The following is a 24,639-nucleotide window of genomic DNA, read 5'->3' on the forward strand; positions in this document are numbered from 1 at the left end:
CACACACACACACTCACAGAGATGTTCAGGTTACTATCAAACAAAAGGACAGTGATCTCTCTCTTGCGCACACACACACACACACACACACACACACACACACACAAAACTTCAGATTGCTGTCAACAGAAGAGTGATCACACACACACACACACACACACACAGACTCTGAAGTTCAGGTTTCTTTCTGAAACAGTAGAAAGGTAATCTCAAACCACAAAGAGTTGTTCAGATTGCTGCCAGAACACACACACACATACACCCAGCTGTTCAGGTGAGTTTCTGAAACAACAGGAGGGTGATCACATATACATTGCTGTTGGGTTTCTTTCTGAAGCAATAGAAGGGCGATTTCACACACATACAGCTATTCTGGTTTCTTTCTGAAACAATAGAAGGGTAATCTCAGACCCCATAGAGTTGTTCAGATTGCTGTCTGAAACAACAGAAGGGGGATCATACATACAGTGCAGTTAGCTTCTTTCTGAAACAAAAGAATACACATAGCTATTCAGGTAGCTGTCTGAAATAATAGAAGGGTGATGAGGTGAAAAAAATCTGAGCCATAATGGGGCAGAATGAGGAGCAAAACACACACCCCAAGTCCTTGACATCTTTCTTTACCTCCTCCACCCCCAGGAAGCAGGTCACCCTCCCTTTGCAGTCTAAACCCTTCTTCTGAAAAAGGGAAGATTTAAAGGATTAAAAACCCATTTTCTTCCCTACCAGATATAGCCACAGCCAGCCAACATTCTAAATAATCAGCTCTCTATTTACTCTTCCACGATTGCTTATAAGTTTAGTCCTCAATGATCCAAAAGAAAATCTAGTAGCCCGGATTGACATGACTTAACGATGAAGAGTTTTGGAAGGATTTGGGAAGAGGATTTGAGAGAAGAGAGAAGGAGAGAGGGGAGGGAGGGAGAGGAGGGAGAGAGAGAGAGAGAGAGAGAGAGAGAGAGAGAGAGAGAGAGAGAGAGAGAGAGAGAGAGAAAGAGAGAAACAGAGAGAGAGAGAGAGAGAGAGAGAGAGAGAGAGAGAGAGAGAGAGAGATTTGTCATTATGCTCCAGAGACCTTTAATAAGAGTAACCATTGGGGTAACTATGAGCCAGAGAGGAGACATCAATCAATGTGAGTGCTGGAAAAAGAATACTGCAGCTACTAACTGATACTGAGGCTGATTGAGTTTGGGTAGGTGGCCCTAGTCAGCTTGGCAACTAGCTGGAAAGATTTCTAGCACCATATCTCATAAATGAAAAAAAAATATATATATATAGTGTGTATTATTACAGATTATCATTACTATAAATAAGATCAAACAAAAAATGAGAGTTCTCTTTAAACATGGTCCACCCTTTATATTCATAAACTTTCCTTTGAAGGATCAATGTAAAGAGCTATATGTATCTACCCACACTATACATGTATATTTGTTATACCACTTTATATATGTTTATTTGTTATATGCCTATATGTCCAGACTTGATCCCATGATTTTCTACTCTAATGATTCACTAAAGATTCAGCCAGCCTGAATCTTTTTCCTCCTTGCCTTCTACTATTTCCAAACTACTAATTCTCATATCTTAATAATTCCCATCACTTATGTTCTCTGCTCTAGACCCCAGCATGATGAGTTTCAGAAATTAATTTCATAAAATTGAGCTAATTTTACTTGCTATATATAAATGAAGCTTAACGTAGCCCCTCTCACTATAAATCTGTAATTCTTCTGAAGTACTTTAAGAATATTTAGTTTTGGGGGCGGCTAGGTGGCACAGTGGATAGAGCGCCAGCCCTGGAGTCAAGGAGTACCTGGGTTCAAATCCGGTCTCAGACACTTAATAATTACCTAGCTGTGTGGCCTTGGGCAAGCCACTTAACCCCATTGCCTTGCAAAAACCTTTAAAAAAAAAAAAGAATGTTTCATTTTTTAAATCAACAAAATCTTCCTTCTAATACTTCCTTCTCCCTCCCACCCCAAAATAAAAAATAAAGTCCGTTACAACCATGTATGTGAATTTTTTTTTTAGGTTTTTGCAAGGCAAATGGGGTTAAGTGGCTTGCCCAAGGCCACACAGCTAGGTAATTATTAAATGTCTGAGACCGGATTTGAACCCAGGTACTCCTGACTCCAGGGCTGGTGGTTTATCCACCATGCCACCTAGCCACCTCCATGTATGTCAATTAAAACATATTTCTACACTTGGCACATCCAAAAGAAATTTTGTCTTATTCTTCACTTTGAGTTTTTCAACTCTTTGTCAGGAGGTAGATACGTAATATGTTTCATCAATAGTCCTCTGGAATCATGATTGATCATTACACTGAGAAAAGCTCCTAGTTCTTTCAAAGTTGTGTATCTTTACTATATTGTCATCATTGTATAAAATGTTCTGCTGATTCTCTTCACTCTACTCTGCATCACTTCTTGTCTTCCATATTTCTCTGAAAAATATGACCTTCATCAATTTCTTACCCACATATTAGCAGTCCATCATATTTATATGACATAATTGGTTCATCCATTCCCTAATTTATGAGCACCCTCTCATATTTCCATTCTTTGCCACTTCAAAAGATCTATGAATATTCTTGTATATTCTAAGTTAGCACTTGTTGGTTTAGAACTAATTGTTCCATTAATCTATCTTCCTAAATTCCCTTTTCTTCCTTCTCCCCTTTCCTTCTCCCCCTGACCTGTTGAGTAAAGTTTATTTCTGTATTCAACTCAGGCTGTGTGTGTTGTTTTCTTTTAATAGGTTTTCTTTTTTTTCTTTTTTTGCAAGGCAATGGGGTTGAGTGGCTTGCCCAAGGCCACACAGCTAGGTAATTATTAAGTGTCTGAGATCGGATTTGAACCCAGGTACTCCTGACTCCAGGGCTGGCGCTCTATTCACCTAGCCACCCCGTGTGTTGTTTTCTTTAATTAGTAGTGGTAACAATAAAGTTGAAGCACCTTTAGCCCACCTTAATGTATTCCACATCTCTTCTCTTTCTATTCTTCTCTAAATATCCTCAAGACATAACAGAGCCACTCCCTGATCTCTTTAATTAGACTCTCTCTATGGCCCATAAAGACTATAAGGTTCCAAGGGATACATTTATTTCTCCATATTAGAATGTAAGCAGTTCATCCTTAGTACCTTATCATTGCTCATTCATTTTTATCTTATGTCTCTTACTTTGTTTGAACTTCAAAGTTTCTATGTAGCTCCAGTCTTTTCATTAGGAATGCTTGGAAGCCCTCTGTTTCGTTAAAGATACATTTTTTTCTCCTTTAGCATGGTACTCAATTTTGCTGAGTAAGTTATTTTTAGTTGTAAGCCCCTTTCATTTGCCTTCTGATATATCATATTATAATTTCTCTACCCCTTTATAATGGTAGCTGCTAAATCATGTGGTCCTGATTAAGGCTCCTGAGTATTTGAACTCTTTCTTTCTGGTTGCTTGCAGTATTTTTTTCTTTGACCTGGAAGCTCCGGATTTGGGTGATGATATTCCTGGGAATTTTCATTTGGGGGTTTCCTTAAAGAGATAACTGGGGGATTCTTTTCCACTTCCACTTTGACCTCAGGTTCTAAGAGAGCTGGATGGTTTTGTTTTGTTTTTAAGATTTCTTCAAATGTTCTTTCTAGGGCTTGGTTTTTGTTGTTGTTTTAGGGTAGGGTTGGGGGAAATTTGGTCATGGCATTCAGAGAGTCTAATGATTATTTGTTTCTCCTCGATCTGTTTTCTGCTCAATTGTTTTTGCTTTGTGATACCTTACATTTTGTTCTATTTTTACATCTTTTTGATTTAGTTTTAATATTTCTTCTTGTCTCATGGAATCAAATGTGCCATGACTTTTAAATTTAATATATGTTATTAGAATTTTCTTCATCACTTATTTAAGTCTAGAAAATTAATAATGCAATAAATCAAGCCCTGATTTGTAGCATTTACTGATTTCCAATGTGTAAATTGTCACTGATAATTTTAACAATTACCTTTCCCTCATCTAGTCAGTTCTAGCTGGCTGGCTTCCATATTGCCTTGCTTAGACCCCCAAGAGAGTGATGAAGTTGCTCTCAGGAGAACATATAAACAGCTGTAAGGAAGTAAATGAAGTATAAGGAGAGATCTCAACTTAAGAGAGAGGAAATGGGGAAATATGCTGGGGAGGAGGTCAAAGACAATGAAAAGCTTGGAAAACACTATAGTGAGTAGGATAATGAGTCATTTAGGGAGTTATAAAAGGATTGTCTTTGCTTCAGTGGTGTGAAGGCTGAATGGGGTGGGGGGAATGTGAGAAATAAGATCTATTAGGAAGCTATTGCAATAAATATTGTGAACCAAGATAACTCTGAAGGACTTAAAGAGTGCTATCCATCACCAAAGAGCTGATGTCTGAATACAGACTGAAGCATAGTTTTTTATTTTATTTTTCTGAGTTTTCTTTTTTTTTGGGGGGGGTGTTTATGTTTTCTTCCATAAAATGACTATTATAGAAATATTTTGCATTACTGCACATTTATAGCCTATATCAAATTGCTTGCTTTTTCAATGGTGGGGGGGACAGAAAGGAGAGAACTTGAAATTCAAAGTTTTAAAAATGAATGTTAAGTGTTTTTACATGTAACCAGAGAAAAATAAAATATTAAGTAAATAATTTTTAAAAGAAATTGTTGCAAATATTCAAATAAATTAATTAAAATAATATCCTCCTCTACAATATTAGCAATTGAAATAGAGTGGATTTGACAGATGTGAGACATATCTCTTCTCAACTGCCAAAGGAAATCTTCCTAAATGCAGGTCTGGTTAGATCTCCCCTTTATCCAATAAAATCTAGTAACTCACAATTGCTTCTAGAATCAAATATGTAACACATACCCACCCTGATTCCATCATCTAAAAGTCCATTCTTCTCCTAGGATTCTCCAGTTCTCTGCATGTCTAAACTGTCTCCTAATGGCTGTAGCTCATATCAATGGTATTCCCTCCAAAAGTAGGGGGTAGTCCCTTCACACCATTTCCATTTAGACACAGTCGGCTTAGCTTTTACTAAGGAATGTTTGCTTCAAAAACTATAATCACAAATATAAAAATTCACCTGACTTCCAAAAGATGGGAGGCATAATCTCCCTCTCCCCTATACTCTCTTGGGAGAGTAAGAAGATTGGATTCATAGTTTAGTTCACTTCCTATAGAGCACAATTTGGGCTTCAATTTCAGAAACCCCTCTCAGGTACAAGTCTCAGGGATCCTGGCTTCTTGGGCTTCTATGCCAAGCTGCTTATTATGCCATCCTCCCTGCAATTTTGATTCCAAGATCATCTTGGTTCATAATCCCAGGTCCCACAAGGATTGCCTTCAGAGCCTGAAACAAGGAGGAACAAACAATAGGACTGTACTAAACACTCACAGATCCATTTCTCAGAGCCAGGATAAAAGAGTAATCGGGGAACCTTCCCCTGTCTCTGGTTCAGTTCACAGAAATCTTACTGTGGGTGATTTGGAATATTCATCCTCTGGACACAGCAAGGAGAAGCTGAAAAGATTGGTGAAAAAGTGAATAGGCTCAAAATCACCAGTTTGAAAAATACAGTCAACCAATCAAAATAGGTTACTCTGACTCACATGGTAGGGGGCACATTGGCCATTACATTAGGCAGCCTGGACATGCTCCAAAGGATCCTACATAGTAGATGAACAGATCCTGAAAAAGCTGAGTTGTAACTATAAAACTGTGTTTGGCTTTTGAAGCCCTTCATAACCTAATGCCTTTCTACCTTTATAGATTTTTACACCTCATCCACCCCATTTATTCTGTGGTTTGGTAATCTTATCACTGTTTCTTAGACAAGACATTCTGTCTTTTGATTGTGCATTTTTACTAACTGTTCCCCGTGTCTTGAATAATCTTCATCTTTTCCTTCTGACTTCCTTGATTTCCTTCAAATCTCAGATGGTCTTACCTGTTGCAAAAAACTTCCCAAGTCTTCCTTGATCTCAGTGTATTCTCTAGGAATTTGTCTCCAATCATTCTGTATATATCTTCTTTGCAAATAGTTATTTTAATGTCATCTCCTCCATTAGACTATGAGTTCCTTGAGAGCAGGGACTATTTTTTGATTACACACACACACACACACACACACACACACACACACACACACACACGCACACCCTGCTATATGTGTGTGTATGAAAAGAGTGGTTAAAAATGAGTAACATTCTAAATTGCCTGTTTGAAGTTTACAGTCATCCAATCAAAACAAGCTACTCTGACTCACATGATAGGATACATACTGACCATTATTTTAGGCAATCTGGACATTCTCCAAAGGCCCCTCAAAGATGCCGCCATAACAGACTCTGAAAAGCCTGAGTTGTATATATTTTGCTTTTACCTGTATTACCAGAACTTAACTAGCATATAGAAAAAGCTTGAGGGTGGCTAGGTGGTGCAGTGGATAGAGTACTGGCCCTGGAGTCAGGGGGACCTGAGTTCAAATCTGACTCAGACACTTAATAATTACCTAGCTGCATGACCTTGGGCAAATCACTTAACCCCATTGCCTTGCAAAAACAACAACAAATAAAAAAGCTTAAAAAAATGCTTCTTAACATAATCTCAAAAAATCTGCAATGGTTCCTTATTGCCCAGTATATAAAGTTCATTCTCCTTTGCCTGGCATTTAGGAATCTTCATATTCTGTTGCAATCCTATTTTTTCAAATCATATCTCGTGATATTAAACTACTTGACCATGTACTGTATAAACTAGAAAAAATAGATTGTACTCTTACCTTCAAACAAATCCTTTTCTTCCTCTGTTTTTTGCTTTTTGTTTATATATCAGATGGATTCCCCTTACCATTTGCTTTTTCATATGCAATTCCTACATAACCCTAAAATTAAATATTAGCATTTCTAGGAAATCTTTCCTGATCTCTGCCATCAGTCCTTGAACTGCACATAGATTCATGTCTCACATTTTGCTTCATGTCTCATGCATTCAGAATATGTTATTTTACAATATATTGGAGGCAAGATAGAATGACAGTGACAAATGGCTCTGAGAGACACTGATGGAATTATAAACAGAAGAGTTCTGAAACAATAAGACTCAGTTGGTTGCTAGGAGACAAGACCAGAAGAGGGATTCCTGCTGGGGTAAGCCCATTCCTCATCTCAGAATATGAGCTTGTCACAGAATGCATGGAAGCCTAGACTTTGAATATACATGTGGATTTTTTCTTTCATTACTTGTTTACTTTGCTATTCTGTCACAATTAACTGCTTGGTTATTTGAATTATGGTTCCTATTTGATGGAGAATGGACTGGATAAAGATCAGAGTCAAGGGGGCAGCCCGGTGGAGCAGTGGATAGAGCACTGGCCCTGGAGTCAGGAATACCTGAGTTAAAATTCAGCCTCACTTAATTACCTAGCTATGTGGCCTTGGGCAAACCACTTAACCCCACTGCCTTGCAAAAACCTAAAATATATATGTGTGTGTGTGTGTATATACATATATATATATATATATATATATATATATATATATATATATATAATTTGGCAGCATTTTTTTCTAGAAAAAAATTTATGATCCAGGATGCAAATTGATTCAAGGTTCTAGTGAAGAATTGTATTAAAATTTCATTCAATTTTGCATTCTCTTCTGTTGGAATGAATAGACACATGTTACTCAGGAGAACTGGCATTCAGCAGAGGGGTTAGACCTCCTCAGAGGACTATTAATTAGGAGTTGTGAGTGTGATGAAATTGCCTTTCTAATAACCAGAAATGATCCACTCAATCTGGGAAGTAGTGAAAGAGCATTTGGCCATAAAGAATGCTAAACCAATAAAAAGTTTCACAAAATCCATATAAGGCCCTCAGGTGTCATCCACCAAGACTAAAATTAAAAAAAAAAAAAAACCTTTCAGATTCATCTAATTCTGTTGTCTGATTAAAGTTTAAAGTCATTAATTCCAGAGGTCGGAAGGAAGCTTGGGTTCAGATAACAAGGCAAACCCACCTCAAGAACAACAGGGGATAGATAAAGAAACTGAATTAAATTTTTGTCCAGGGACATAAGGTGCAGGGGCAGCAGGTGAGGCAATACTAGGTGAATGCATTCAACTCTTTACAATCAGCTTTGCCTCACCTGTCCTTCACTCCCCACCCCCACATCCCTGGCAACTGTGAATAAGGTGTACATATATTGAGAGGGGAATTCAGAACTTTTTTGGTCAAAAGATTAATCCACCAGATTGGAATCAATAAATGAAACAGTGTTAGGGATAGTGGCTGCCACTGATCCTTAAGAGATTAATCCCCTTACCGTAGACCTTTCTGGGTTTTTTTTTCCCAACATTGGTTCACAGGCTCACATATCAGAAATTTCAAGAATCATACTGCACTGGACAATGGATACTAAAGGGTTCATTATCCTCTAGCCATTTCTACTGGTAGATGCACATTGGAAATACACACACACACACACACACACACACACACACACACATAGGAGTGAGACACATGAGCCAGGTGTCAGAAAAGGTCCCCTTAATAAGAGATGTTTGGATCAGAACACAACCTTTCCTATTCAAGTAGTTAAGCTTCCTTTGGGGTTTCCCTACCAATATGGAAGTTCATGGGAGATTTTATTCATTTTTGTATGGGGACTAAGAATAATTCTCTTTATTTCCTCCCTCATTATTTACCCTGTCATTGGCTCAATTAAATGATTTACTATTTGATCTATGATTCCCATTTGGTCTGTTGGTAAAGAATGAACAAGATGGGGCCTTGAGCCATATATGCAAAATTATGAATCCTAAAGCTATCCCATGCTGAACCAGGGGTAACAAAAGGTTCCAAAAACGAGAAATGCTCATGCAACAGGTTTTACTTTTGTGTGTGTGCATGTTTTATCTTCCTTACAATCCACTGTAAGCTACCTAAGGGAAGGGATAATAGGATCACCTACTTAAATTGTTTAATGCTTCTTAGGGACTTAAATGTGGAGTTTCACCAAGGGTCTTGCACAGTATCTGCACATGCTTCATCGCTGTTTCTTAGACAAGACACTCCGTCTCCTGATTGTGCATTTTTACTGATTTTACTGAATTAGTTGAGAAAATAAGATGAAAATATTGCACAATAATGACGAAGTATCAGATAATTGATAGGTAATAAATACTATGGGAGTTCAAGGGGAGGAAAAAATGTGGATGGAAATCACATATAGGATTATTTGGTACTACATTTTTTTTTAGGTTTTTGCAAGGCAAATGGGGTTAAGTGGCTCGCCCAAGGCCACACAGCTAGGTAATTAAGTGTCTGAGACCGGATTTGAACGCAGGTACTCCTGACTCCAGGGCTGGTGCTCTATCCACTGCGCCACCTAGCCACCCCTACATTATTTTTTTTAAACCTATCTAACAGATAAGACTGTCCAAAAGTGAAAAGGTTACTACTTGCCAGGCATATTATAGATACTTTCTGTTCAGGAGGTAGTTGGAGGAGAGGACCTCCGAAATCCCTTCCAAATTTGAGGTTCTGTGATTTTTGAGATCATTTCTAACTAAGGTTGCTAGGGAGGAGTAGATGGCAGATTTCCATATAAAAGAGATGGAAATTCTGGTGAAGGCAATGGCTAGGGTGGACAGGTGGATAAACAATATAAGGAACTGGGGGCAGCTCGGTAGCGTAGTGGATAGAGCACCAGCCCTGGAGTCAGGAGTACCTGAGTTCAAACTCAGACATTTAATAATTACCTAGCTGTGTGGCCTTGGGCGAGCCACTTAACCTCATTGCCTTGTAAAAAAAAAACCTTAAAAAACAAACAATATAAGGAACAAAAGGACAGAGGGAAAGGAATATTAGGAATACCTAAGAGATAATGACTTGCCTCTTTAAAACAAAGAATTCTTGTGGGTGACTAGTGAGAAATAAGAATGGAAGGTCATAGTTAATATAGGGTGGAGCCTCCTGAAGCATAACTTTAATAACGGAGTTCTAAATCACTTCTTTCTCTATATAAAATGTTAATACTTTGGAAGAAATCCTGTTTCCCAAATCTAATTCAATCTTATATTACAGGAATGATGAATGGGATTAGGGATGATTATCCCAAATTAATGCTAGATCAAAGAAATTTAGGTTTATTTAGGAACTGACTTTTATAAAAGGTAAACCAAAGTTTTTAAATTAAAATCTTCAAATATTTCATTTCAAAAATGTTGCTGTATGCTTATTTCATGGGACATTTTATAGCTTGATTAATATGATAAATGGAAACATTTTAATGTTTAGATACATTAAGGTATATCTGACTTGAACCAAAATCTTTAATTTTATTCTTGTATTATAAAAGTGTAATTGTTACATAAATTAATGTAAAAGTTTAAACAAAATGTTTTCCTTAGCCTTTCCAGAGGCTAAAATCCATTATTCTGGAGAGCTGCCTAGAAAGAGTGGGAGATAATTGATGGAAACAACTGGAGATTCAATGACCTATAAAGTTTAAACTCAAAACATCAGTTCTATCATTTCATTTCAATTATGTAAGTGTGAAATTAGTAGTGTGTTAGCATTTTCCAGTGTTTCTTTGGCTTTAACTGAAAGATGTAAAATTGAAAAACATGTTCAAAGCCATAAAACTGTAATAAGTTAGAATGATCAGTGCTTCAATTTGCATTTGGCAAGTAGTGAGGATAGAAAGCAGCATGATCTAGTGGATGAGCCCTGGACTTCCCAGAAGACTTGAGTTCAAATCTACCTCACATATTTTAATAGCTGTAATAGTTCTGGATAAGCCTCTTGTGGCTTATGATAGATAAAAATAAATGAGGGAACAAAGGACTGATCTTATAAATATATTGATTTATTAAGCAATGCATGTTAATCACCTAACAAAAACAGGACCAAACCTCCTCAGCTAAAGTCTGACCTCAGAATACAGGGAAAGACAGTTTTTTTTATATGCTTAAAAATAATTAATCTAATAAGGTCAATCAATTAAAAAGAAACAATGCAACATTAGGTAGCCTGATTTCTAATTCGATGAAAGTTTAGGGATTTTCCAAGTTGAAAAGAAAAAGCAAAAGGTGAAATTCCATGAAATCATACAAAGAGGGGTCCCACTCTTCCCAAGAGTCTGTAAACAACCAAAGGAACATGGAAACAATAAATGATTGACCAGTATATAGTGATAAATTTTCAGTTAAGACATGAGTTGCTTGAAATGTACAATTGTACTCTCACTCACTCTCTCTCTCCACTCCTGACCCTTGGCTTGGCATTCTGTGACCTCCAAATCCTAAAAGGAATGTACAGTTGTAAGAAAATTCCTTGCATCAGTTTTTGGATCTTATTGAGTGTTTGGTCAGCATAGCCTATGTCCTTTGTTAAGGTCTCCAGGCCCCAAGGAAGGTAGTTCACTTTCCTAGTCACTTAGGATTAAGTTGAAACAATGTAATGAGATTTTCTACCAATTCCCTCAATTGAATAAAGTTTTCTTACAAAACAGAAATTAGACTGAACCCATACTTGACTAGAAACTAAACTAGTTTCAGAATTGACCTACAAGATGAGAATAATAAGTGTCTTCTTCATAGCGTTGTTGTGAGTATCAGATGTCTGCAAAATTTAAAGTTATATATGCATTTCTGTTATTATTAATAATATGAAAATACAGAAACAAGTCAAGAAAGGAAACTGAGTTTCACAATCAGCTTGTTGTTGCTACCTTCACCTTAATTAATCCTTTCCCAATGTTGCTGTTCCCTTGTGAGATCTGATGGACTATTCTCCTTCCCTCCAATATAAATATAGGACTCATATGCAAAGCACACATACACACACACACACACACACACACACACACACACACCCCAAACATGGCTTTGAGTCAGTGGTAGGGCAGCAAATGGTCTAGTTACTTATTAAGAAAAAAAATTTTGTATAACTTTATATAAAATATTTTTGGCAAAGAAAAATATGAATTCCAATGTAAATATAAAACTTTAATTGGAATAATAGATGACAGTTGACAGAAAGCAGAAAATGAACCCTGATTCTACCTACAGGTTCAAAGCTCTCAAGTCTCTCATCCTACAGTCATCTCTGCCCCTGAAGAGATCAAAGTATTTCACAGTAAGACAGTACATTTTCAAGTCATCAAGTGCCACTCCATTTCTGTGTTGGATTCAGGAGCAAACTTAAAAGCCTACTTTTCCTTACTAAAGTGTACCTACTTTGAAGTAAGATGAGTCAATCATTTATTAAGTGCCTATCATGTCCCATGCACTATGCTTACAAATTTTCTTTTGGTAAATATCTGTGGGTTTTAGAATCTGTTTGGAGGCCCCATCTTTTTCCATTCCCTTAGTATGTTTCCTTCCAAGAGAGTTTTCTTTGATGGTCAGTTCAAGTGGTCTTTGTTTAATAAACTAAATGAATATATAGAGTTTCTCTAAGATCTATATGCATCAGTATCTATGAAAACCATTGCTCAAAAAAGCTCTGGTCTCTCACAGACCTGAATTCAATCTTGGGAGCTTCTCAATAATCATACCCGTTAATTTTAACCAATACCCAGGTTTTCCTCTTTTAGCTGTCCCCTAGAGTCATTCACTTTCTGCACCAATGATGGCTAACTAGGGATTTAAAATTAGATTATTCAGGAAAATAAAGATCCCAGTCATTTTAAAAAAGGAACAGTTATATATTTCACCTCCATTTAAGTGCCATTAATTCCTGCCTCCCTCTATTCCTCTCTCCTTGTTAGTTCAATAGTTTCCACAAAAGAGATCCAATAGTGTATCACAGTAGTCAGGATGCACTATTAAATCCTATAGCAGGTTAAGGTTCTTCATCTCCACTGGATTTTCACCTCCTTTCCAGAATTTTCCAGAACACATTCCACACACATTTCACATCAATGTTTGTCCTTTTCATGGCTATCTTCTGGCCAAGTCTGAAATCTCATCTGTTTTATAGATCTCTACCACTAATCTCAGATACTTCTGGTCATTTATCTTCAAACACTAGCTCTACTAACTACAGCCATCTATCTGTTCTATACTATCATTGCTGTCTACCTCTCAGAAGTCTCCCCTTGTTAGAACTCTCCATCTCCAGAAATTTTTCTTACTGTTCCTCGTGCCTGGACATCACCTGCATTATGTCATTGGTCTTTGAGAATGAAGGATGGCAACAACAGCTACAAGTATCTTACCCCTTAGCATTATGGGGAAACAAATCCTTTTCTTATTGGTTCACATACCTTCTTTCTTTCTTCTCCCAACCCTCATAAAACTAGGAAGAAAAAGAAGAAAAGCTAAGTTAACTATTGCTGGCTCTCATTCGTGCTTGATACTTTTATTTTAATAGATCTGTGATCTCATTGTCATAGCTATTTCCATTTACATAGGTTTTAACCTATAACAGACTTTCATCTGTGAAATTCTTATCCATATTCTCTCACTGGTCTTCTTTAAAGTCTTTTTAAATTTTGTGAGTACTATCCTTATAGAGAGAGAATATGCAAAATGAAAAACATTTTTGGGAATGACCATATGTTTTACTTGTGTTTATTGTTCCAGGGTTTTCTCTTTCTATTTTTTTTTCTTGTAAAAGGGTTGAGGAAGAAGGGAGAAAGGAAGATTAAAACAAATGCTTATTAACTGAAAAAGTAAAATTTAATTTAAAACTGTCATGAATACCAATGCAACATTTAGACTATCCATTTGGTATCTTTTAATCTGGTGTTTGGTCTATCTTCTTTTCTGATAATTCATTTCCTAGTCATTTCTTGTGCATAGTTCATACTTGGTAATAATCAGGTCACCTTCAATTTGAATTTTTCAGAGACTAGTATTCCATGATTCACAATTATATAGAACCATGAAGACAGAAATGGCATTTTTAAAAAAAATGAGTGCTGCAGAGAAGTTTGGGACTTTTAGAACAATTATTCAACTTCCCAAATGCAATCCAGTCCATTGACTCCAGTTATTCTGACATGCAGTTAGTTTATCAGTAGATATTTTTAGTGTAGACACAGGGTGGTGATAGTAAATGGAAAGCCATTGCTCTAGAAGGTAGTACACATTTTAAGTTTATCTGCGCTTTAATGTGTGTTCCATTGCTGTCTTAAGTATGGATATTAAACAAATTGTAAATCAAACCCTGATTTTTAGCCTTTGCAGATTTCCAAGTTTAAAAGCTCACATTGAAATTTTGACAATTGGCTCTCTGACATGGGTCAATATTCCTGGATGAAGCACCATAGATGGCTAATGAGCTGGGCCACAAAGGCTGTAGAAATATATTTAGCTTCTTGAGAGACAACCATATGAAAAGTCTAACTTGCTTGTTTTGTAGATAGAACACTGGATGAACTACAAAGACCTTGGTCCTAGTTCCCACTCTCATACTTAGTAACCTTGCCATTTTCAGCATACCATTTAACTCTTCTGGAAAACAAAAAAAGATAATATATTAGAAAATGTGTTTTGAACTCTGAAATGTCAAAATGATCACCTATTATAATTATATCTGCATTTTATATTAAATTTTTTCACATGGTATTTGCTTCTCCCTATCTCACACTTACCTTGGATCCCATCAAACATTCTTCTTTTTACTAACTTCCAGTTTTAAAAAGACCCTTCATTATTGTTTGATATCTGCTTAAATAAAAGTTGTTTCATTTCCATGTTCTGTGCTTTTAATAAAGGACACTTTCTTTGTGGCTAAAAATAGTACTGGCCTATTTTCTTCTCCTAGTTTGATACAGTATGGTGTCACAGAAAAACGACTGGCTTAGGGATCAAAAGGATGAGCAACTAGATTGAGATAAAGCTAGAAAGGGAGGGTAGCACAAGATTATGGAGAACAATGATTATCAGGTTAAGAAATTAGACTATTTGACAGGTCACTGAAGGGTTTTGAAGAGTGAAGTAAAGAACTTAGATCTTTTTATAAGGATTAATCTGGCAATATTGTGAAAGATTGATTTGGGGTAGAGAAAAACTAGAAGCAGAGAGAAGACAAGAAGACTGATCCTAATGAAAACCACGTACCTATAGTGGCAGTGCCAAAAGTGATAGAAAGGAGGAGGAAAATTTGAAAGTAAAAGATCTTTGGAGCATGTATTAAAAGCTGGAAAAGCCATCCAATGAAATGTAATCTAGTTTAATACTCTGCTTTTGTAAAGGAGGAAATTGAGTCCCAGATAAAGTTAAGTGATTTGTACAAGATCACACAGGGAGAATGTATCAGAGCTGAGTTTCAGGTCCAGAACCTTTAACTCCAGATCCAAAGATCTATAACAACAGGAGACTTGAGAACAGTTAAAAATGACTCTGAGATTTCAAGCAGATTAACCACTCAGTAAATGTAGGGACTAGATGGTGTCTAGAATCTCTTCCAACAATATGTTGCAGCACTATCACTCTGGAATACAGTTTTCTATGATTCTAGAGTGAGTAGGTTCATTGAATAAGATATAATTGTATAGGGGTCAGAGCCAAGATGGTGGAGTAAAGTTAGGGACTCACCCAAGCTCCCCCCAACCCAAACCAACTCCAGAAACATTTAAATAATGACTCTACCAAAATTCTAGAGTGACAGAACCCACAAAAAGACTGAGTGAACTTGTATAGCCCAAGACAACTTGAAGATCCACTGGAAATGTCTGTTACACCAGGGTTAGAAAGAACTTGCAGAACAATACACGTCAAGCTGAAGTGAATTGTCCCCCTGCCATCCAGGAACAGATTGCAAGGGAATGGTGGTTCCTGAAGCCCTGGCAATGCCAGTGGTTTCTAGACCTCTCAGCCCAGAGATTGCCAAGGACAGCGTAGAAGGTCAGCAGGAAAGCGTAGAAAGTCAGCAGGAAAACTGTTGCACCAGGGTAAGAGGGAAAGCCCAGTGCAGAGCAGACCTCAGCAGCAGACTGGCCCCCAGGGGACCAGGAACAGGTCTCAGGAGCCACCTTGCAGCTACTTATGGAGTACTCAGCCTACTAACATTAAAAGATTGGAGAAGATTGCAGAGATCTCTTTGCTATCCCTGAAGCAGGCTCTGTTGGTTTACCCATATTCAGATCTCGGTTACAATGTGGGTCCCCCAGTTTCAAGAAAAGAAATAAAAGTACAACAGAGCACACTGCCTTAGCAGAGCAGGGACCCTCCTCACATGTCCAGGTCAAAGGGTAGTGCTTGTGGTCAGGTCAGAATACAAGTCAGAAAAGTAGTCAGAGCCTCTCATAAGACCTTGGAAGAATTGCAAACTTGTAGGTCCATGGAAGTATCTCTGAAAACAGCTGCAAAACCCCTCAAAAACTCGGGACAGTGTGTGTACTCCTCCCTGGAAGAAGAGCTCCACCCTAACAAGGAATTAAAATCAAGTCATAGGCTAAGGAAATAACAGAAGAAAAACATTCGACCAAAATTACTTTGGTCATATAAAGAATCAAAGAAGATAACAGAAGATAATAAAGTCAAAGCTTCTACATCCAAGACCTCCAAGAAAAATATGAATTGGTCTCAGGCCATGAAAAAGTTCAAAAAAGATTTTGAAAATGAAATAAGGGAGCAGCTAGGTGACTCAGTGGAAAGACCTCGAGCAAGTCACTTAATTCCATTGCCTTAAATAGATAACATGTTCATTTTTATTTTTTTATTTTCTTTAGGTTTTTTTGCAAGGCAAATGGGGTCTGAGACTGGATTTGAACCCAGGTACTCCTGATTCCAGGCTTTATCCACTGTGCCACCTAGCCACCCTAGCTAACATGTTTAAAAAAAAGAAAATGAAATAAGGTAAGTAGAAGAAAAATTGGGAAGAAAAATAAGAATTATGTGGGAAAATTATGAAAACCAATACAGCAACTTGATGAAGTAATTACCAAAAAATACTGAAAAAAATAACATCTTAAAAACCAGTCTGGGTCAAATGGAAAAAGTGGTCCAAAAGGCCAATGAGGAGAAGAATGCCTTAAAAAGCAGTATTGGCCAAACAGAAAAGGAGATATAAAAGCTCTCTGAAGGAAAAAAAATTCCTTAAAATATAGAATGGAATTAGGGAAATTGATGACTTGGTGAGAAATGAAGAAACAATAGTTTTTTTAGATGATTTTTTTGGGATTCTCTAGGTATACCATCATGTCATCTTCAAAGAGTGAGAGTTTTGTCTCTTCCCTCCCAATTCTAATTCTTTCAATTTCTTTTTCTTCTCTTATTTCTGAGGCCAACACTTCTAATATGATATTGAATAGTAGTGGTGATAATGGGCATCCTTGTTTTACCCCTAATCTTATGGGGAATGCCTCCAGACTATCCCCATTACATATAATGCTTGTTGGTAGTTTCAGATAGATACTGCTTATAATTCTAAGGAACAAACCATTTATTCCTACACTCTCTAATGTTTTAGTAGGAATGGGTACTGTATTTTGTCAAAAGCTTTTTCAGGGGAGTGGTTAGGTGGCCCAGTGGATAGAGCACCAGCCCTGGAGTCATGAGTACCTGAGTTCAAGTCCGACTAGCTTGGTGGCCTTGGGCAAGCCACTTAACCCCATTGCCTTGCAAAAACCTAAAAAAAAAAGCTTTTTCATCATCTATTGATATAATCATATGATTTCTGATAGGTTTGTTGTTTATCTAATTAATTATACTAACAGTTTTCAAATACAAGACTCAAGTGAAGCATAAAAAAGGTAAACAGGAAAGGTATATCATAAGGGACTTAATGATATTGACCTGCTTATATTCCTACATGGGAAGATGATACTGATAACTCACATGAACTTTATCATTTATTAGGGCAGATAAAAGGAGCATATATATAGACAAGGCACCGCTGGGAGTTGAATTTGAAGGTATAATATCTCAAGGAAGATGGAGTTAATGGGCAAGAAAGGAATGTACAAGGAGAAAAGGAAAGGAGAAGTAGAATGGGGTGAGTCATATAAAAGGGGCAAGAAAGAGCTTTTGCAGGGGAGTGGAAGAGGGAGAAGGTGAGAGGGAGTGAGTGAGCCTTACTCTCATTGGAATTGGCTTAGAGAAGGAATAACATATACATTCAATTGGGAATAGAAATCTTTGTTACTCTAGAGGAAAGTAGGAGAAGAAAGGGATGGGAGAAAGGGGTTTTTTTTTGAGGGGAGACAAGTGATAGAAGGGAGGGAAGATTGTGGGAGGAGGAAGTCAGATACAAAATATTTTTTTTGCTAGGCAATGGGGTTAAGTGGCTTGCCCAAGGCCACACAGCTAGGTAATTATTAAGTGTCTGAGACCGGATTTGAACCCAGGTACTCCTGACTCCAGGGCTGGTGCTTTATCCACTGTGCCACCTAGCCACCCCCACAAAATATTTTTGAAGAGGAACAGAGTGAGAGAGAGAAAAGAATGAATGAGATTGGGGGGAATAGGATGGAGGGAAATACAGTTAGCAAAAGTAACTGGGGGAAAATATTGAAACATGTTTCTCTGATAAAGACCTCATTTTTCAAACATAAAGAACTGAGTCAAATTTATAAAAAGTAAGAGCTATTCCTCAATTGATAAATGATCAAGAGATATGAACAGTTTTCAGATGAGGTTATCAATGCAATCAACTTAAATCATTTTTAAAAAATATTCTAACTTACTATTGATAGGAGAAACACAAACTGATTGGATTGACTAATAGGTCAGAAGGGGAAAATGACAAATGTTGGAAGGGGGTAGAGAAATTGAGACATTGATGTACTGTTGGAGGAATTGTGAAATGATTCAACAATTCTGTAGAGCTTTTTGGAACTATGCCCAATGGGCTATAAAACCATCCTTTGGTCTAGCCATGCCACTACCAGAAGAGATGAAATTTGGGAAGAAAAGAACCTATATGTATAAAGATAGTTTCTGGTGGCAGGGAGCTGGAGATTGAGGGAATGCACATTAGTTGGGGAGTGGCTGTACAAATTGTGGCATGTGGTTGAGATGAAATGCTGTTTATGGGCAATGATGAACAGGATGCTTTCAGTAAAAAACATGAGCAGGTGTAATGGGAATTGTACTGTATACAAAGTAACAGCAATATTGCAGGATGTTCAGCTATGAATGACCTTCCTTTTCTCAGCAATGCTGTGACCCAAGAGAATTCTGAAGGACTTATAAAGAATGCTATTCATCCCAAAGACAGAGCTGATGGGATCTGAATACAGTTTGAAGCATGATTTTTTTTTCACTTTAATTTTCTTGAGGTTTCTATTCTTTTGCAGGGTGGGGAAGTTATGTTTACTTTTACAAAATGACTATTGTAGTACTACTAAAAAAAAGATAGAACTGCATTGCTGGGGTACCTTTCTCTTATACACAGACCCCCAGAATTGATACTCCACTCTGAGGGAGGGATCACCTAATGGAGGTATTTACTTTTTTCTCTAGTCAGAAAGAGGATATAATTAGTTCAAAGAATGATATTAATGGAACTGCCTATGAAGAAAGTTCCAGGTTGATATTTTCTACAAAAACCTGGTCATAGTTTCCCAGAAATACACAGTGGGAAGAGTTGTATGTATGGGGATCACACACATTGAACATACTTGGGAAAAACAAGTGTCCAAGGCACTTGGGCAGAGGAACAATTTGTACCTTTGATGCTGTAGGACCACAGAACTGACCATTTCTGGTAATGTCATTGTGATGCTCTGGGTCTCTTCCTTCCTGAATATGACATTTCCACTTGATGTTTCCTCATGGTAATGGGCATGAAGTCCATCTGGGCCATGCTTCACTTATCAGTTGTGATCTCTCTTTTTTTTAATTTTTAAAGATTTTATTTGAGTTTTGAGTTTTACAATTTTTCTCCCAATCTTACTTCCCCCCCTCCATGGAAAGCAATCTGTCAGTCGGTATTTTGTTTCCATGTTGTATATTGATCCAAATTGAGTGTAATGAGAGACAAATCACATCCTTAAGGAAGAAACAAAAAGTATAAGAGATAACAAGATCAGACAATAAGATATGTTTTTTTTTCTAAATTAAAGGGAATAGTCCTTGAAATTTGTTCAAACCCCACAGTTCTTTATCCGGATACAGATGGTATTCTCCATTGCAGACGTCCAAAATTGTCCCTGGTTGTTGCACTGATGGAATGAGTAAGTCCATCAAGGTTGAACATCACCCCCATGTTGCTGTTAGGGTGTACAGTGTTTTTCTGGTTCTGCTCATCTCACTCAGCATCAGTTCATGCAAATCCCTCCAGGCTTCCCTGAATTCCTGTCCCTCCTTGTTTCTAATAGAACAATAGTGTTCCACGACATACATATACCATGCAGTTTGCTAATTTCCCCAATTGAAGGACATTTACTTGATTTCCAATTCTTTGCCACCACAAACAGGGCTGCTATGAATATTTTTGTACAAGTGATCTTTTTACCCTTTTTCATCATCTCTTCGGGGTACAGACTCAGCAGTGGTATTGCTGGATCAAAGGGTATGCACATTTTTGTTGCCCTTTGGGCGTAGTTCCAAATTTCTTTCCAGAAACGTTGGATGAGTTCAATTGTGATCTCTTTCAGGGGCTGCTAGATAAGAAGTCTCCAGGACATCATCCCTTCAGAATTACTTGTAGTCATTTCGGCTCTAGTCTACTAGGGTATGGGGAGGGTGGTAGAACTTTTCTTTAAAGAAATTAGACATTCCTAGCCTCCTCTCTAGCTTAGAATGCAGATGAATCTGAGCCAGATTAAAAATTGAATTAAGGAAACTTGGTTATTCCTCTCTACTTATGTTTTCCAGGTTTTTCCTTTTATAATGTAGCTCTGTCCCCCCAAAATTTAGTTGGTTTGTACTATATTTTGACCAAGAAAAAGTTTTTTTTTTCCTTATGGAAATGTTGAAACAACATTCTTGATATTCTCCTCAAGATTTTTAAAGGATTAAAAGACCATTACATTTAAATTTAATCTATTTATAGGATATATAGGTTGTACATAAGATGTCTTCTCTTCATATTTAGTTCTGGTATTCTAAAAGATTTATGTCAACTAGATAACAATCCTTTTTACAAAGAGTTTATCTATTTATATAAATAGTAGAATATAGAGCCAGTAAAATATTATACTATTAAATGAATGAACAGCCAAGGAAATTGTGAGAAAAGGATTTTGTGGGACTCTTAACCTCCCTAAGTTTTATGAAATTCTTTTTTTTTTTTGTCAAGGCTATGGGGTTAAGTGGCTTGCCTAAGGCCACACAGCTAGGTCATTATTAAGTGTCTGAGGCTGGATTTGAACTTAGGTACTCCCTGATTCCAAGGCTGGTGCTCTATCCACTGCACCACCTAGCTGCCCCCCAGTTTTATGAAATTCTAAAACAGTTTTGCTCAATCTTTTTTGCTCATGGCGAAGTAATCTTTGCCATAAGGAAATGCATACACTGAATGTTTATACTGGAAACATTACAAGAGACTTGGGAAACCTAGGCATTTGTGGCTCTATTTTAGCATAAACCATCATTTTTGCTGGGTTCTTTGCAAGTTCAAGGTATGATATGTTACATATGAGACTCATATAAGCATAATAGTTAAAATCTGTTTATTTTACATATATAATCTTACTACATTATGTAATATAGGGAAGTAAAATTTATATTAAATAAAATCATTTATAAATTTTCTTTCTTATGTGAATATCTTTAAGAATTATTCTTTAAGACTGTTTTTCTCTTTCATTGAAACAGATAAGAAAAAAGAAAAGAAAAACATTTGTGTCCATTGATCTCCAATGCCTAGCCTGACACATTACAGACACTAAGTAAATTTTTGTTGATTGATATAACAAGTCAGTCAGTCAATAAACATTTATTAAGCACCTCCTAATTACCAAACACTATGCTCAATATTGGACAAGTGAAAAATAACACCAAACTTGAACATGTGAGATTAGGTAAATAAATAAACAAATAAACAAACAAACAAACAAATAAATAAATAGTGAAATCAGAAAAAGGATCAGTTCTTGGTGAAAAGAGTAGTTTGTTACATTTTGAGTTTGAAGTGCTGGTGAGCCATCACCCAAGTACATGCATTTCCATTAGCTGTCAGTCAATAGGCAATTATTAAGTGTTTTCTGTGTCCCAGGAACTGTGAGAAGTACTGAATATTCAAAGAAAGGCAAAACACAGCCCCTAGCTAAAAAGAATTCAACTTCTAAAGGATGAAACAATATACAAATAACTGTATAGGTACCAGGTAAATGAAAGACAATCTCAGAAGAAAGGCACTAGCAGTGTGAGTAGATTAAGGGGGACCTTTCACATAAGGTAGAATTTGAACTGTGTGCTGAGATGCAGGTATGACAGTCAGATGAAATGTTGGGATTGGACACTGATTTCAGAATCAACTTTGTAGAAAGAATAATTCAAATTGTAGAAGTCAATGAGCTTGCTAAGAGAAAAAATATAGGCAAAGAGGAAAGGAGAGGCCAAGGGACAGAAGGTAAGGCTTATAAGGAAGGAAAAAAAGACATAAGACAATAGAAACCAAGGGAGGTCCTCAGTGGCCTTTTTCAAATCAATTTAACTTTCAAATCGAGTACAGATGGTTGTTAGCTATCTCCAAGTTTGTCCCTTTGTTTATTCTGTCAGTTTTAACTTATTAGCATACATAAATCCATAAAAATTAAATTCAGGGTATGCTTAACTTTTCAGAAATGTAGCTGTTACATCAAAACACACCTGCAATTGTATTTCAGGTGTTTACTTAAATTAATAAGCATGACCCATGAAGTCATACTTCAAGTCCTTCTGAAGAAGACCAGAATTTAGACTTAATGTTTCCCTTTTCAAAAAAGGAAAAAGCACAAGTGCAAATGTTCCTTCCAGGAAATTCTTGGAGTATTTGAATGTAGGAAATGCTTTCATTTATTTTTCCATATATTTAACTTTTTTTTCATTTAACAAGTAAGTTTTTGAAAATTTTTTAGAAACCAAAAGGGGGACATGGCCCTGGACTTTATTATTCTTTATAACATTCTTGGCTTTCTGACTCTTCTTCATCCTTTCTCCCATTAAAAAAAAAATCATCACTTCTACTAAATCCAACACATATTTTCTGTACTTTAGATTTATGAGTCATGTCCCCAGTCTCTTGCCAGGTCTAATTTGTAGTAGAAACTTTACTAGAATCAAGTTGCAAGATGTTGGGGTCATGTCCCTGGATTTTTCCAGCCAGCTGTTTTTCAACTTGTGTTTTGGTAAAATTGTACCACATACTAACTACATCCTGTCTTTAGATTAGTTAGAATTAGGAAATACATTCAGTCTCAGATGAATTTTTTAAAATGTTAAAATGTCAACAGCTAGGGTGAACTTAATTTTGTCTCCATTAATGATCTTGAATTTGTCTCATTATAGTTACATTGCAATTGCTAAATTAAGGATTAGGTTTAGTTCAGATGTTTTGAGCTTCTTGTTGCTGCCACTGTTGTTTAAACAATAGATTTTCTTAGAAGATCTAGAAGGTACCATTGGTTCATCCTATTTGACACAAAATGATGTATGAAGCACCAGATGCAAATACAAATTCAAAACAGATGCACCTTCTCAAATATTCTGAGAACTATCCAACTTCCATAAGCAAAATTTTCAGTGTTATGATTATAGGCTCTGTTCTCTAAACAACTTTTTTTTGTCCATTAATTGCAAAGGGTGATCCCGGGTTGAAAGGATAGCTGAAAGGAAGAATGGTAAAGAAGCCTGCCTTTGTGAAGCCTTCTTTCCTCTCCTTGATTCTTCCAATAGCTTCCCTTAAATGTTGGCATTTCCCAGGTGGAGATAATGTGTATTGAGATAGCTGGTTAAGATCCGAAATGCAAATGTTAAATTGACTTCAGTTATAGAAGGTTTTGGTCACTCTTCCTTTTTGTAGCATAGATTTGTTGTTGTAGAAGCTTTTGGTGAGTTTAACAGAGGTCAGGATACAGGTTATTTTCCTCTCTTGTGGCTTTTTTTTTAACCATATCACAAATAGACCCATGGGTTTATTTGAAGGGCCTAGAGATCTTCTTCATCAGATAGCTCTTAGGCAATGATACCTTGAAGACATTACAAATCTCTGACTTCTGGGAAGACGAGTTCATCCAAGAAATACTAGAACAGAATAGCTTAGGGTACACAATTGGCCTGTTCTTGCTCCCTCACACAGCTGAATAAACCAGCCATTTCAACCCTTTGACAATATAATATCCATCTTGTCAAGTATGTGATGTAGAATAATATTCAAACAAGTATTTAGGACAAACCCTGTACAAAAGACCAAGTGTGATATATCTGTTTCCGTATTCAGTCATCAACTACATTGAAGACTATAACATGGACCAGAAAGAGAGCAAAAGAAACAAAGAACACTGGAAAATGAAGGAAAATGAAAATAAGTTAACATTTGTGTAATGCTTTAAAGTTTGCAAAGTACTTGATCTATGTTATCTTTTTCATTATCCCAGGGCTTAGCATATTCCCAGGATATAATAAGTGCTGCATAAATGTTTATGGATTTATTGATTGATTTATCTGATGCTCTTAACCCTGTGAGATAGATACTATCATTCCTTTTTTTCTGTTGAAAAATCTGAGGCTAAAGAGATAA

At 36.7% G+C, this 24,639-nt stretch overlaps 1 long non-coding RNA gene across 2 annotated transcripts in view; it reads left to right on the forward strand.

The window, feature by feature from the left end:
• Window positions 1-24,639, forward strand: part of LOC141491025 (uncharacterized) — a 44,054-nt gene that overhangs the window by 15,594 nt on the left and 3,821 nt on the right. The gene's annotated exons all lie outside the window — the stretch shown is intronic.

The sequence above is a fragment of the Macrotis lagotis genome, chromosome 6 (genome assembly GCF_037893015.1).
Source record: "Macrotis lagotis isolate mMagLag1 chromosome 6, bilby.v1.9.chrom.fasta, whole genome shotgun sequence".
NCBI lineage: Eukaryota > Metazoa > Chordata > Mammalia > Peramelemorphia > Peramelidae > Macrotis > Macrotis lagotis.